Genomic DNA, 14614 nt, shown 5'->3' with positions numbered 1-14614 from the left:
CTGCCAGAACTTGCTGAGAGATGGAAATGTTCTATATCTGTGCTGTCCAAGATAGTAGCCAGTAGCCACATATGGCTATTGCTGAGCACTTGAAATATGTGCGTGCCAATGGGAAACTGAAATTTTAAGTTTAATGTAAACAATCACATGGGGCTAGTGGCTGCTGTATGGGAGAGTGCAATCCTAGAATGTGACTGAGATGCCCTGGTTTTCAAAGGAAACCCCAAATGCCAGCTGCCCAGGGCGAGGGTGGGTGTTGTTCACAGATGCGGTTGACTCCCTGGTGAGTTCCTCTTCTGTATACTGGGTAGTTTTGCCTCTCAGGAGAATGTCTCCTTTCCTTTTCCTTTCTGGGAGCAATGATTCACATGGCTGACTTATAAAACACCTTTGGCAGTTGAGAGCATGGTGTTCTGAGATTTAACTCTTGCCAGGTTTAGAGAGACTAGAACTCAAGCCCTCTCCTGTGCAGTTGACACTAATCAATGCCAAGGGTGTACAGCATTAGAACATAGAAAACTTTTGATTTGCTAACTGAATTTCCATCAAGTTTAACTGTCTCCAAGGAGGGTGCCACTGCCCACTGCACCCATGCTTCCTCTGTTTTGAAGTTCCAGAGTGTGAACAGTGGAGAGGTAGAGAGCTGAAGCAGAGGTGGTGTTGGTGTGGAATTCACACGGTAGGATTTCGCTTACGCAAGTGCTCAAGCACTTGTGAAAGATCAGAATTAGCTACTTCTCTGGTTGGATTGAGCTATTTCAGTGAAAAGTTAAAGTGTAAGCTCTTTCATCAAATAAACTGAGTGAAGGAAAGGGGTAAACCAGGGAGATTGCTAGAGGGTCAGAGCTAATGGTATATAAGCATCTCTCCTCAGGCCATTTAAGATAAAATATCTCAGGCATTTAACACAGCAGTGATTAGATTATTTGGAATACATGTGTGTACATTATATATATATATAGGAAGTAGACATCTTGTATACTTATATATACATATAAGTATGTACATCATATATATATGGTTCCAATTAAAAAATATAATTTGTACCAATAAAATCAACACCAAGCTTGTTCTTATCATTCATTCAAAATACATTGAACAGCTACTATGCAAAGTACTGGGGCTACTGAGAAGCCTAAGACAGAATATGATTTCAATCATTGCCAAGCTCTTGATCTAGTGGACAATATACATAAACTACTTTCTGTCATTTGACTGGGTTCAAAGCCCTGCCTCACCATTTTCCAGTTGTATACATAGGGGCAAATTCCTTGGTATTTACTAAGTCTCAGTTTTCTCATATGCAAGGAGGTTATAATAATACTTGCTTCATGACCATACTATGAAGATTAAAAGAAATAACGTATGTACAGCCCTTGCTGATACTCATACCCGGAGAGTACTCAATCGTGTGTTAGCTTATTTTTTAATTAGTAAGTTTCATTTATTTTTATATAGTTTCTTAGGTAAAATTCACATAATGAAATGTTAATTGTCCATATTTTGACAAAATGAACACACCTCTGTAACTCACATCCCTATCAAGATTTAAACCATTTTTTAAAAAAAGATTTTATTTATTTATTTGACAGAGAAAGACACAGCAAGAGAGGGAACGCAAGCAGGGGGATTGGGAGAGGGAGAAGCAGGCTTCCCGCTGAGCGGGGAGCCAGACACGGGATTTGATCCCAGGACCCTGGGATCATGACCTGGGCCGAAGGCAGATGCTTAACGACTGAGCCACCCAGGCACCCCGATTTAAACCATTTTTATCACTCAGAAATTTCTCTCATGTATCTTCCAAGTAAATTCCCTGCCAGAGGCAACCAGTTATTTTTTTTTTTCCACCACAGATTGAGTTTTACCTTTTCTGGAGCTTCAAATAAATAAAATCATACAGTAAGCACTCTATTGTGTCATTTATTTTTAAATAGATAATATATTCACATGATTGGAAATTGAAAAGGTACAAAAGGGCAGTCAAAAGTCCTGTCTCCCAGGCACCCAGTTTTCCCCTCTTGAAGCAACTGATGTTATTAGTTCCATGTGGGCCTATCCCATAGCTATCATTAATACAGGGGTTTATACCAGGAGCTCTGAGAACTCCATTTTAAAGGTTACCCAAAGAATATTGTGACAGCCCAGGTAAAACAATAAAAAATCAGTTTAAGAAATAACTGGAGTTCTTTTAGATTCTGATCCCAAATGTCAAATTGTGACATTTTACCTTTCTATGACTTAGGTAATCTTTAAGGCACATCTAGTTCAAGTTCTAATATTCTATAATTTTCATTCATCAATTAAACAAATAATACTGAACAAACATGGAAATACAACCATGATCCAAAGAACACCAAGCTCCTGGACTTATGGATGTAATAATAGTCCAGTGGTGGAGGGGAGGAATAAAAATTCCACAAAATAATCATAAAACTACAGTTTCAGCACCGTGTGATAGGAAGGGGCCAAAGTGAGGAGGTCAGAAGGTGCTTCTCAGAGGTAGAGACAAGAGCCGACTGAGGTCAGAAGGATGAAGGCTGGAAAAGCTTTCTAGACACTGAGCAAAGCATATGCACAAGCTCTGTGGAGGGAGGAAGTTTTGAGGGATTGGATGAGGCCAGTGTGGCTGGAACAGAGCAGGATGGAAGAGACAGCAGTAGTCTGAGCAGTGAGAAGAGATGGGCAAGGCACCTGACCTGCAGGGCTTGGTTAGTTAAGGGTTTTGTCTAAGAGAATGGGAAGCTATTAGAATGGTTTACCTGGGAAGTGAGGAGGTCACATAGCCTTCTGTGTGGAGAAGAGATGAGAGAAGAGCTAGGGTGCATATAGGTAAGCCATTTAGAAGAGTAGGTTAGGCACTCCTTCACCCTCACCCAGGTAGCTTGGGCTAGAGTGGTGATGGAGGAGATATAAGAGAACAGATTCAAGGAAAATTTCAGAGGTAAAATCAACAGGATTTGCTGATAGATGTAATATAGGAGGGAAAAGTAGATTTTCAAGGCGTCTCTTAACTTTCCTATACAAAATGGATTGTTTCAATAAAATTGTTGATTGAAATTAACTTTAAATAACAGCATGATCTAAAAGTTATGAAAAATTTTGCCTCATAAAATTTCAAGGTTTCAAAGTTTTTAGCTGGGTGGAGGGCATGGCTCTACTTCCTATATTTTAGTATTTCCTGAGCCTGTTTTAAAAAAATGGAGAGTTTTTCTTTTTCTGAAATGCTTACTACAGTGGAATCCCTTCTGGAGATTGCAAATTTATATCAGAAAATAACCAGGGGCTATCTAATTTCTAGGCAAACAATTTTGGAGTTTTTTGTGCTGATAATTAGTCATTTTGTAATTTATAAATGTGTAATGAAAGTAATTTATATTGCCTTTATTATTTTTCTTGCTCGTTTTTCTTGGGGTTGGATCAGAATTAGTAGATAGTTTCTGTCCCAAACTAAGTACTTCTAAGAATTTCTTCGTTGACTTTGGATGGTTGCCTGGCTGGACTTCATATATTTGTGCCCATGCTCTGCCCCCTGCCGGACTCTGCATAAACCCAGTGCGTCAAGACGACTGAAGGTAGAGGGATTTGCAATCACAAGTGCTATTTGCACATTGATTATTGTTTTTGAGAGTGACCTAGGTCACCTCTCGGGGAGCTCGCAGGGCCTTTCGGAAGCCTGCGCGTCGGCGCCGCGTTCCCGCGACCTGAGAGTCGCGTGGGCGATGCGGTAGCGCAAGGCCAGCAGCTCCAAGCTGGGGGTCTTCTCGGGCCCCTGAGGGGGTGTGTCCTGAACAGCTCTTACATGCAAAGGGCGGCCCAAGATACTGGGGAAGTCTGCAATTCGTAAGGCCGAGGGCCGGCGCTTTGAAAGAGAGGCGGAGGAGGGAGCGGGATTTCCCCGCCCCCGTTCCCCACGGCCCAATCCCTTCGGCTTCTCCTTTTCTCGACCGGCCGCCCGGCCCCTAACCTGCTCTAACCCATTATGCGGTAGAGGCGGCCGGTTTCTTTAAGGCCCTGCCGCGCCTGCGCCTTGGGCTTTCCTGACGCGGCCGGCCGGACCCTGGAGGAGCCAGCGGGCGGGCAGGGTAGGGGTCGGGTAGTTAAAGCAGCGGCGGCGCCCGGAAGGGTGGGTGAGGGTCGGTGGCGGCTCTGAGCTCTCGAGCTAGAGCGGCGCTCGAGAGAGGGCGGGGAAGGCGGCCCGCGAAGCCGGAGCGGGGCCGAGGCGCTGAGACGCGGCGGCGAGGCTGCCGGCTGGATGGGAAGTTAATGTTTACGGCGGAGTCCACCCAACGTTTCCAAGGTGAGGGGCGCCGCGCCAGGCCGGGCGGGCCCGGAGGCCGGACCGGCCGCGAGCCCGGGTTCTGCGGGGCGCACGACGGGGCCGAGGCGCGGCGAGTGGGGCCGCCACCAAACTTGCGGCACCAGCGGGGCGGGCGTGCCCGGCCCCGCCGGGGCCTAAGTTCCCTGAGGCCGCGGCGGCCCGGGACCCTCCTCCCGTGGGCGCTGGGGAGGAAACTCGCCAGCGGGTCTTCCAGTGGAGTCCCAGGGAGGTGGAGGGACCGGGCAGCTTCGGGGGTGCTTCCTCACAAATCCTGTGGGATTACTGACCTTTCACCCCCGCCCTCGAGGCCAGAAGTCCGTTCTCTCTGGTTGTCCTGATGGAGTGAGACCGCCCGCTCCCTTTACTTGCAAAGTTGGCGTCTTGATTTGGCCTCCGGGATTCTGCGCAAGGCAGAGTCCCCAGGCAGGTGATGGGCTAGCCAGGTGTGCTAGGTGAATCCCAAGGATGCCCTTGGAGAGCGTTTGTAACCATCACTGAATTACCTTATGATTAGCGGGGCAAGCCTCAAACTAACCGCAGAATTTCCGGTAGATTGGGTTGTGATGTTGATGTTTGCTTTAGAATTGCCGTGATTTCTTTGTGTCTGTCTGTTTTTTGGGCGTCTTAGATCAAGCCAGTTGTCATCCTTTCACCGAAGAGTTGACCAAAACTTTTGCAATGGTTTCCTTTGCTTTTCTCCTATCCATCGCTGTTAGAGGTGACTTTGAAAAGCAGCATTTTCTTGCAAAGATATCTTTTCTTTGGTTTACAGTGTAGAATGATAAACTCCTTTCTTCGCCGAAAGAAATCCAGTGCTTCTTGAAGTTCAAGAAAAACTTACCTTTGTTCTGGACTGATACGTGTTAGTAGAGTTTTTTGTTTTTTGTTTTTAAATTTTATTAGTAAACTTTCTTGAAGTAACCTGAAATTCCTTCTCTGTTCTAAAATGTTAGACTTAAGGTCTCTGAGAACTTTGTGTCAAGGAAACTTAGAAAACTTATTGCAGTATAATATACAGAAAAAGTGCACAATCCTAAGAGTGCAGGTAAAGAATTTTTACTAAGTATACCATCACAGATCAAGAAACAGAATATTTCTTCTTTGGGGTTTATACCTAGGAGTGGAATTGTTGGTTTGTACGGTATGTGAATAATAAAACTTTAGTATTAGATACTGTTGAACATTTTCCTGAAGTGGTTGTGCTAATTAGCAGGGAATGGTAATTCAGTTACCCCACATTCTTGCTGATGCTTGTCAGTTGGAAACATTTTTGCTATTCTGGTAGAGGTGCTGTAATATATTAGTGTAATTTTATTTTGCATTTTCCTGATGGTTGTGGTTTTATCTTTTATAGGGCATTTATATGTCTTTTGTGAGATGTGTGAGTCTTATTTTTTTATTTATAATTTTTTGGATATGAGTCCTTTCTGGGAGGTATACACACACACACACACACACACACACACACACACCTATCTATAAACTGTACATAATTTATCTTATTCCATTCTGTCTTTCACTCTTTTAATGGTGTTTTTTTGACAGATGGACATTGTTGATTTTAGTGAAATATATTTACTATTTTTCTTTATGAGTACTGCTTTCTGTGCCCTATTTAAGAAATCTTGCCTAGTCTAGGAATATGAAGATATTTTCCTATGTTATCTTTCAGAAGTTTTATTTTATTTTACTTCTCACTTTTTTTTTTTTTTAAAGATTTTATTTATTTATTTGACAGAGAGAGACACAGCGAGAGAAGGAACACAAGCAGGGGGAGTGGGAGAGGGAGAAACAGGCTTCCCGCAGAGCAGGGAGCCTGATGCGGGGCTCAATCCCAGGACCCTGGGATCATGACCTGAGCCCAAGGCAGATGCTTAACGACTGAGCCACCCAGGCACCTCTACTTTTCACAGTTAAGGTGCAAAATTTACAGTAAATTTCAGATGGATTGTAAGGGTCAAGATTCACTTTTAACCAGGTGGATATCTTTTTGACCCAGCATCATTTTTTAAAAATACCATACTTGTCCCTTTGCACTGTGTGGCACTTTCTCATAAATCGGGTGACTGTTTAAGTGTGTATCTGTTTCTGGATACTCTATTCTGTTTTATTGGTCTGTTTGTTATCCTTGCACCAGTATCACTGTATTAATTAATGTAACTGTATAATAAGCCTTGATATGTGATAGTTTAAGACCTCCAACTTTGTTTTTTAATACTGGGCAGTTCGTGGCTCTTAGCATTTCTGTATAAATTTCAGATTCTGCTTGTCAATTGCATACGGTAAGATACACACATTTTAAGTGTAGTTTGATTTTTGTCATGTATACTCCCGTGTCACCAACACAGGATACAGACTATTGTGAAAACCTTAGAAAATTCCTTTATATCCTTTGTTCTGTCTTCCCCACTCCCTGCCCAGAGGCAACCACTATTCTGATTTCTATCCCCATAGATTAACATCAGTATTTTCTAAAGTCGTCCAGGTGATTCCCTTGTGTGGCCAAGATTGAAGCCATTGGTTCAGGTGGACTGTTTGAAGCTATTCCAGTGTCTCTTTTTTCGTTTTGGTCTGGGCGGATTTCCCAGAGAGTCTCTTCCAGTTTTGTGCTTGGAGAATAGAAGTTTGGTTGCCCGTGATCTGAGAACTCAAGAAAGAGGGCTGAATAACGAGCGGTACAACATTTAGTATATAAGGTCACATAATTTGCCTCTTTTTGTTGTGATACCTGTGTCTTCTACCATGTATGGTTTATCCTCTTGAGAGAATAAATCTCCAATCAGCTGCTGCATTGAGGGTGGGCCACTCAGTAGCGTGGAGGAGGAATGGGGTCCAGGTTTCTAACTGTTCACAGCTTTCACCTGATCCTTTCTTGCTTTAGTCTCCCCTCCCCCTCTTTGTTCTGGCATCCCTGAGCTTTTTGAGGATTGTATGGTATAAATTGGGCTTGTTCGAAGTTGCCAGCACTGCTGGTTTGTAATTTGGCTGTTTTTACAAAGTCAGTTACCACTCCTCCATCTTCTTTTCAGCTTCCAAAATTTTATTGCTGTCATCTCTTCCTCCTTTCTCCTGTCCTTGTGGTTTATGAGCTAAAAACAGAACACAACATTTTCTTTATCCTTGTTTTAGTAGAGTTTTGGGGAGGGAGGAAAATTAGTTGTGTGTGTTCAGTCTGCCAACTTAACCTGGAAGTCCATCATCTGCTTTCCTTTATACAAAAATGTGTTGGCATCTGCTGCTCACTGTTGTCTCCTCCTTGGTGGGTTATATCTTTTAAATCTCTTTGTTTTCTCTTAGGCTAAATTTATACAGTTTAAAGTACTTACCTTTAAGTTATATCCATCCTTTTCTGTGCTAAAATGTCCTTTTTCATACGAACATTATGGGTTTTTTTGTTTGTTGTTTTCTGTAATGTCCTTATTTGACAACATAAAAAGCTGCCAGCCCATTTTGCCCTTCAAATTAATTTTTGACAAGTTTTGTGAAATATAAAAGTCTGCTTAACACTGCCGACAATTCTCAGTGGCCTTTCTGCTCCTCTACCAATTATTTTCCTTTTGTTTGCGTATAAAATTAAAATATAAATAAAAGATAACATTGGCAGTTATTACTATCTATCTTGGTGGTTTGCTAGTCCTTCCTCTTGGAAACATGGAGGTTTATTAATGTTTTGTAGATAGAACCTGTTGACATATGTGTTTGCCCAGAAAGGATCATCCCATTTCTCATTATTTCAGATTGCCTGGTGTTTATTTGTTGCCATTTCCAGCTCTTGTTTTAATTGTATCTGTACTTGAAGAGCTTTCCCCTGCCTGTGCTGTTTGCTGTTTATCCTCTAAGTGACGAAAGATAATGTGGGTTTAGTGCTTGTTAATTGTTCTTTGTACTAATTCAACCCTCACAGTTGTACTCTGAAAAGTGTTCCCTAAAGCTGGTCAAATTGGCTATTATCTGGGTCTTCATTGTCTTGTGGGTTCATGATTAGGGCTCTCTCCTTGAGGAACTGATGGTTCTTGTGTTCGAAGGGACCTTGATGAGAGATAGGAACAGACCTGGCTTTATTATCAATCATTGCTCTTTGTTTTTTATAGGAAAGTGCAAGCACTGATGTAAAAGTGAAGATGGGGATTTTGTCTAACTGAGTTGATGTTTAAATGATTAATAGCTGTCCTTTTTGGCCTGGTACAGATCTTTTATTATGTCAGAAATGAATCCAGCATTCTCATAAATTATGGTAGTAATGTTAATAGATACTGGATAAAAGTAAAGCTTTAATGAACAATTGTATAATATGTTTAAATGAGATACACGAGAGAAAGAAGAAAAATTTATCTTCAAGTATACCAGAAATCAGGATAGTTTAGAAGACATGGTGGTGAGAAGATAGAGCTTTAAGTAAATTGAAAATGAATTTAAGGGAATAAGCCCATGAGAAGTCTAATGCCTTTGAATATTTATCTGGAATACATGTAAGAGATGAGCACAAAGTTAAAGACTACTGCTTTTTTGAAACTGTGGAGAAGCTTCTTTTCTAGTGTCAGATGAGCAAGGTTTATAAAGGTTGTCAAGCATGATAGTACATTTACATGTAACATACAAGATTGGAAAAATGAATCAGTAAGTGATCTAGAATTTTAAAGAAGTTATAAAATTATCCATAAGTCGGGCGCCTGGGTGGCTCAGTTGGTTAAGTGACTGCCTTCGGCTCAGGTCATGATCCTGGAGTCCCGGGATCGAGTCCCGCATCGGGCTCCCTGCTCAGCAGGGACTCTGCTTCTCCCTCTGACCCTCCCCCCTCTCATGCTCTCTCTCTCTCTCATTCTCTCTCTCAAATAAATAAATAAAATCTTTAAAAAAAATAAAATTATCCATAAGTCATTAAGAACCACCAAAGATAACATATACTTAGCATCTCCTGTGTGTCAAACATAACGATAGGTATTAGAAAGATAATGGTGATCTATTCTACATAGATAAAATCCTTGCTCTCACAAAATTTACAAACTAGGGGAAGGCACAGTTGATATATTGCTTCTGAATGAGGTGATAATTTTGTTAAAAAAAAAGGGGGGTAATTAAGTGATTAATTTGTCTTAAATCTTGAGGCTTTTTTAACTAGTAAGGGAAAATGCTGAGTGAAGTAGGCACCCCACCCCAAAAACTTTTAAAGCAAATATCAAGATTTAAAACCTACTTCAGGGGCGCCTGGGTGGCTCAGTCATTAAGTGTCTGCCTTCAGCTTGGGTCATGATCCCAGGGTCCTGGGATTGGATCAAGCCCTGCATTGGGCTCCCTGGAGAGTGGGAAGCCTGCTTCTCCCTCTCCCACTCCCCCTGCTTGTGTTCCCTCTCTCGCTGTGTGTCTCTCTCTGTCAAATAAATAAAATCTCAAAAAAAAGTTTTGGGGGTAAATTTATATATAGTGAAATGCATAGAACTTAACTATACAATGCACTGAGTTTTGATAAATGTGTATGCCTTTGTGAATCTCTCTCCCTCCCCCCCCATCCCTCAGGGTTCTTTTAGTTCCTGTTGTTCTGTTATTTTTTTTACCACAGATAAGTTTTCCTTGTTCTTGAACTTCACATAAAAATAGAATAAATTAGTGTGTATTCTTTTGTCCAACATAATGTTTCTGAAATTTGGCTTCTTTTGTCCAACATAATGTTTCTGAAATTCAGCTGTTTTAACAGTTTGATTTAACTGATTTAACAGTTTTTGCACATACTGATAGTTCTTTTTAGTTGGTGTGTAATCCATTGTATACCTATAACACAGTTTATCCATTCTCCCATTTGGCTATTATGAATAAAGCTGTCATGAATGCTTGATTACTGGTCTCTTTATAGACATACATTTTCATTTCTCTTGGATAAATAACTAGGGGTGAAATTCCTGGGTCATGGGGCACATGTATGTTTAACTTTAGAAGACATTGCCATACAATTTTCCCAAGTGGTTATACCATTCTACAGTCCAATAAGCAGTCTGTGAAAGGTCTAGTTAAGTGACAAATCAGAATTGAGTTTCAGAAAGATTATTCTGGTACAGTGGGGCACAGGACTTAAGATAGGGAAAACACACAGTAAAGTAATATAGTTGAAAATTGATGTATTCCTGTTTCAAGAAATTGATAGGGAAGGAGAAAGTCTTAGGGATTCTAGAGCTGTGGTATGTGGGGTGAGGATATGTATCTGTCATAGGCTGCTAAATATTGATGTGGCAGTCATTAATAGAGGGAACACAGTTGAAGAGTAGATTTTGGAGGGAAAAGAGGGTAATAATTCTGTTTTGTTTGTAAGTAGTAATTAGGGGTAAAAGGAAGTAGATGAGATAGCTCTGGAAAGTGTGTGTAGTGAGGAGAGAGCCAGGCTGGAATGAGAACTTTGGGAGCCATTGACATTAGAGAAATGAGCTGATGAAGAGGAGTCTGCAAAAGAACAGAAGGAGTAGCCACTAGAGAAGGAAATATAAATCAGGAAACTGATTTAACAGAAGTTGAGAACTTTGAAGAAGGAGAGAAGGGCTTGAATGTTGTTACTGTGAGTAAAAATAAGTAGAGCCTTTTTGGAGGCATATATATATATATATATATACACACACACAAGATTGGAAATAAGAAATAATAAAATATCACTTTATTTTCTTGAGAGAGTGAGCGCATGTTCGCCCACGCACGGTGGGGGTGGGGGGCCAAGGTGGGTGGTAAGGGGGTGTGGGAGGGAGGGAATCCCAAGCAGGCTCCACGCCCAGTGCAGAGATAGAGGGCTTGATCGTGATTTCCGCCTGAGCCAAAATCAAGAGTCAGATGCTTAACCCACTGAGCCACCCAGGCATCCCACAGTTCTTTTTTTTTTTTTGTTTTGTTTTTTTCTTTTTCAAGTAAACTTTACACCCAATGTGGGGCTCGAACTTACAACCCCGAGATCAAGAACTGCTCGTTCTACCGAATGAGCCAGCCAGGCATGCTGAAATTTCACATTTCTTGATCTAGTAGGTGTACTCTATGGAATAACTCCTTGGAGAAACAGAAGTGTAGAAAGATGTGTTTAGGGGTAGTCATGGCACCTAGTATATAATAATAAAAAGTTGAAAACAACCCAAGTAGCCATCAGTAAAGGATTGCTAAATAAAATATGGTACATTCTTATGATAGAAAGTTACACAGCTAATGTAATATGATGTGTGTATATGATATATTTCCTATTGTTGCTATAATGAATTAACAGACTTAGCAGCTTAAAACAAAAATTTAGTCTCTTATGGTTATGGAGGCCAGAAGTCTGAAATGTTTTACTGGGCTAAAGTCAAGGTATTGGCAGAGCTGTTTATAAGGGTAGAATCTGTTTTCTTGGTTTTTCCAGCTGTTGGAATTGCATTCCTTGTATTTCCTGCATGCATTTTGTCGCTCCTCCCTCCATCTTCTAAGCCAACAGTTTAGCATCTTCAGATGTGCCAAACCCAGATAATCCGGATAACCTCCTCATCACAAAATCCTTGACTTAATCTGCCAAGCCTCTTTTGCCATTTAAGGTAGCATTCATAGGTTCTGGGTATTATGATGAAGAGCTCTCTAGGAGGCCATTAATCAAGCTACTAAATAATACTAACGACAGAAGATCAAGGTGCATTAAAAAAATTCTCAAAAATATATATAGTATGATCTAATTTATAAGTTAAAAAATACATATATTCTTAAATGTTAGTGTATGTATAGATTTTTTTTTTTTTTAGAAAAGAAATCTTGTGGGGCACCTGGGTGGCTCAGTTGTTAAGCATCTGCCTTTGGCTCAGGTCATGATTCCAGGGTCCTGGTATTGAGCCCCACATCAGGGAGCCTGCTTCTCCCTCTCCCTCTGCCTGCCGCTCCTCCTGCTTGTGCTCTCTCTCTCTGTCAAATAAATAAATAAATAAAACTTAAAAAAAAAAGAAAAGAAATCTTGATGGAGATAAGACTGTACTGCTAACAGGCAGTCTTTGAGAGTAGGATTAGAGTATTTAAACTTTTAATTTTTTTCTGTGATATTTCAATTCTTAACATGTATTTTCTAATCAGAAAAATCACAATAAATAAAAGGATAGAGTATTATACTGCGTCACATGTTGTAGAGAGATAAACAAAGAGGCTCTTGGTGAGCTACCCTTGATAAGTGTGGTTTCACTAAAATGATAGGATAGAAGCCACATTGCAGTGAAAAAGTGGGAGGTGAGAAAGGGAAGAATGAAAAGATAAACACATCTTTCCAGTTGCTTAGTTATGAGGGGTGGCAGGATGCTGTGAGACCAGGGATACTTAGAGGGTTAAATAAGATCCAGTGAGATTTTTAAATATGACAGAGCAGCATGTTTGAAAGTTGAGAGCCAAAACTGGGAGGAAGAGAGAGATTGCCTGAATTCATGATAATTCAAAGAGCCTGAGGCCTAAGGTCTTCTGACTTGATTAAGCTGAAGATCCACTTGCTTATGGCAGGGGAGAGAGACCTAGAGAGGTGTGGCTATGCATAGTAGTTAAGTTTATAATATTTTAGTTTTGGGACGCCTGGGTGGCTCAGTCGTTAAGCGTCTGCCTTCAGCTCAGGTCATGATCCCAGGGTCCTGGGATCAAGCCCCACATCGGGCTCCCTGCTCAGCGGGGGAGTCTGCTTCTCCCTCTCCCACTTCCCCCCTCTCGTGCTCTCTCTCTCTCACTCTCTCTGAAATAAAATAAAATAAAATCTTAAAAAAAAAAAACAAAAAATATATTTTAGTTTTATTCAATATTATCACATTTAAAAAACTCTTTTATTCAATATTATCAGTTTTTTAAAAAATCCTACATGCTTCTTCGGCATCTTCTGAAAGTCTAAGGTTATTGTGTAACTATGTAAATTTAGTCTTGCTAATATACTCTCATTGTTTTGGTTTGTCCCCAAAACTTCTGATTGTTTCTGTAGCCTAGCATATGAGTTTCAGGGAGTAAGACCTTAGTTTTCTAAGTGTAACATTTTGGGATTTTTTTCTGTTATTGAAACTACTGCATTAAAAAAAATCTGCTTATGGGGCGCCTGGGTGGCTCAGTTGGTTAGGCGACTGCCTTTGGCTCAGGTCACGAACCTGGAGTCCCGGGATCGAGTCCTGCATCGGGCTCCCTGCTCAGTGGGGAATCTGCTTCTCCCTCTTACCCTCCCCCCTCTCATGCTCTCTATCTCTATCTCATTCTCTCAAATAAATAAATAAAATCTTAAAAAAAATCTGCTTATATAATCTTGTATCAATTTTCTCTTTTGACTCTAGAATGTTACAACAGGAAAGCATTGGAGATAACATTCACTTCAACCTTTTTTCAAGTTCCTGACAAGGAAAAAGAGCTTAAATAACTTTTGAGGAGCTTAAGTAATTTGTGGAGGCCACATGTATCTTGTAAATAGAACCTGGTACTTTTACCTTGCTGAGATGCTGAGGACCTTTTAAAAAATTATTTCATTGATACTTACCATTGTGCCAGGATTTCCTGATTTTTCATATGTATTCTTCTATCCAGTTTTGATTAACATGTATTTCCCCCTCATAATTTGATCACTCTTCTTTTATTAGTATCAATGTAATTAAATTAATTAACATGACTAGAATTAAAGTAGAATTTTTAGGACTTTGCTGTGATCTGTGTACTGTTTAACCCATTTGGAGAATTATGTTGAAGATTCTTATTGCCATTTTAGGATTTTTCAGAATAGTGGTAATTCATTTTTATTTCACATTGGGTATGCAGTGACAGCGCTTAACACGCTTTTTTTTTTTAAAGATTTTATTTATTTATTTGACAGAGAGAGACAGCGAGAGCAGGAACACAAGCAGGGGGAGTGGGAGAGGGAGAAGCAGGCTTCCCGCTGAGCAGGGAGCCCGATGTGGGGCTCGATCCCAGGACCCTGGGATCATGACCTGAGCCGAAGGCAGACGCTTAACAACTTAGCCACCCAGGCGCCCCACACTTTTTTTTTTTAAGAGAGAGGGTGAGAGAGCACATGAGCAGGTGGGGGGAGAGGCAGAGGGAGAGAGAGAATATTAAGCAGGTTCCATGCCCAGTGTGGAACCCACACAGGGCTCAACTTCACAACTCTGAGACCATGATCTGAGCTGAAATAAAAAGAGTCGGACGCTTAATCGACTGAGCAACCAACTGAGCCACCCTTTAACATACTTCTTGACATAATGCTTTATATATTGTATATACTAAATAAAAAATTCATGTAATATATGATATATTTTAGGAGGTACTTGTTCTGAATTTGTGCTTTTTTCAGACTAGATTGAAACATAG

At 40.8% G+C, this 14614-nt stretch overlaps 1 protein-coding gene across 12 annotated transcripts in view; it reads left to right on the top strand.

The window, feature by feature from the left end:
- The first annotated feature begins 3970 nt into the window (after window positions 1–3970).
- EVI5 (ecotropic viral integration site 5) overlaps window positions 3971–14614 on the top strand; it is a 197574-nt gene continuing 186930 nt past the window's right edge. For all 12 annotated transcript variants that reach the window (XR_003523070.2, XR_003523072.2, XM_027611578.2 and 9 more), the window contains exon 1: window positions 3971–4297. The gene's annotated coding sequence lies outside the window, so the exon portion shown is untranslated. The remainder of the gene's footprint in view (window positions 4298–14614) is intronic.

Source organism: Zalophus californianus, chromosome 4 (genome assembly GCF_009762305.2).
Source record: "Zalophus californianus isolate mZalCal1 chromosome 4, mZalCal1.pri.v2, whole genome shotgun sequence".
NCBI classification, from domain to species: domain Eukaryota; kingdom Metazoa; phylum Chordata; class Mammalia; order Carnivora; family Otariidae; genus Zalophus; species Zalophus californianus.
The sequence above is the reverse complement of the archived record's forward strand: the minus strand, read 5'-3'. Positions and strand labels throughout refer to the sequence as shown.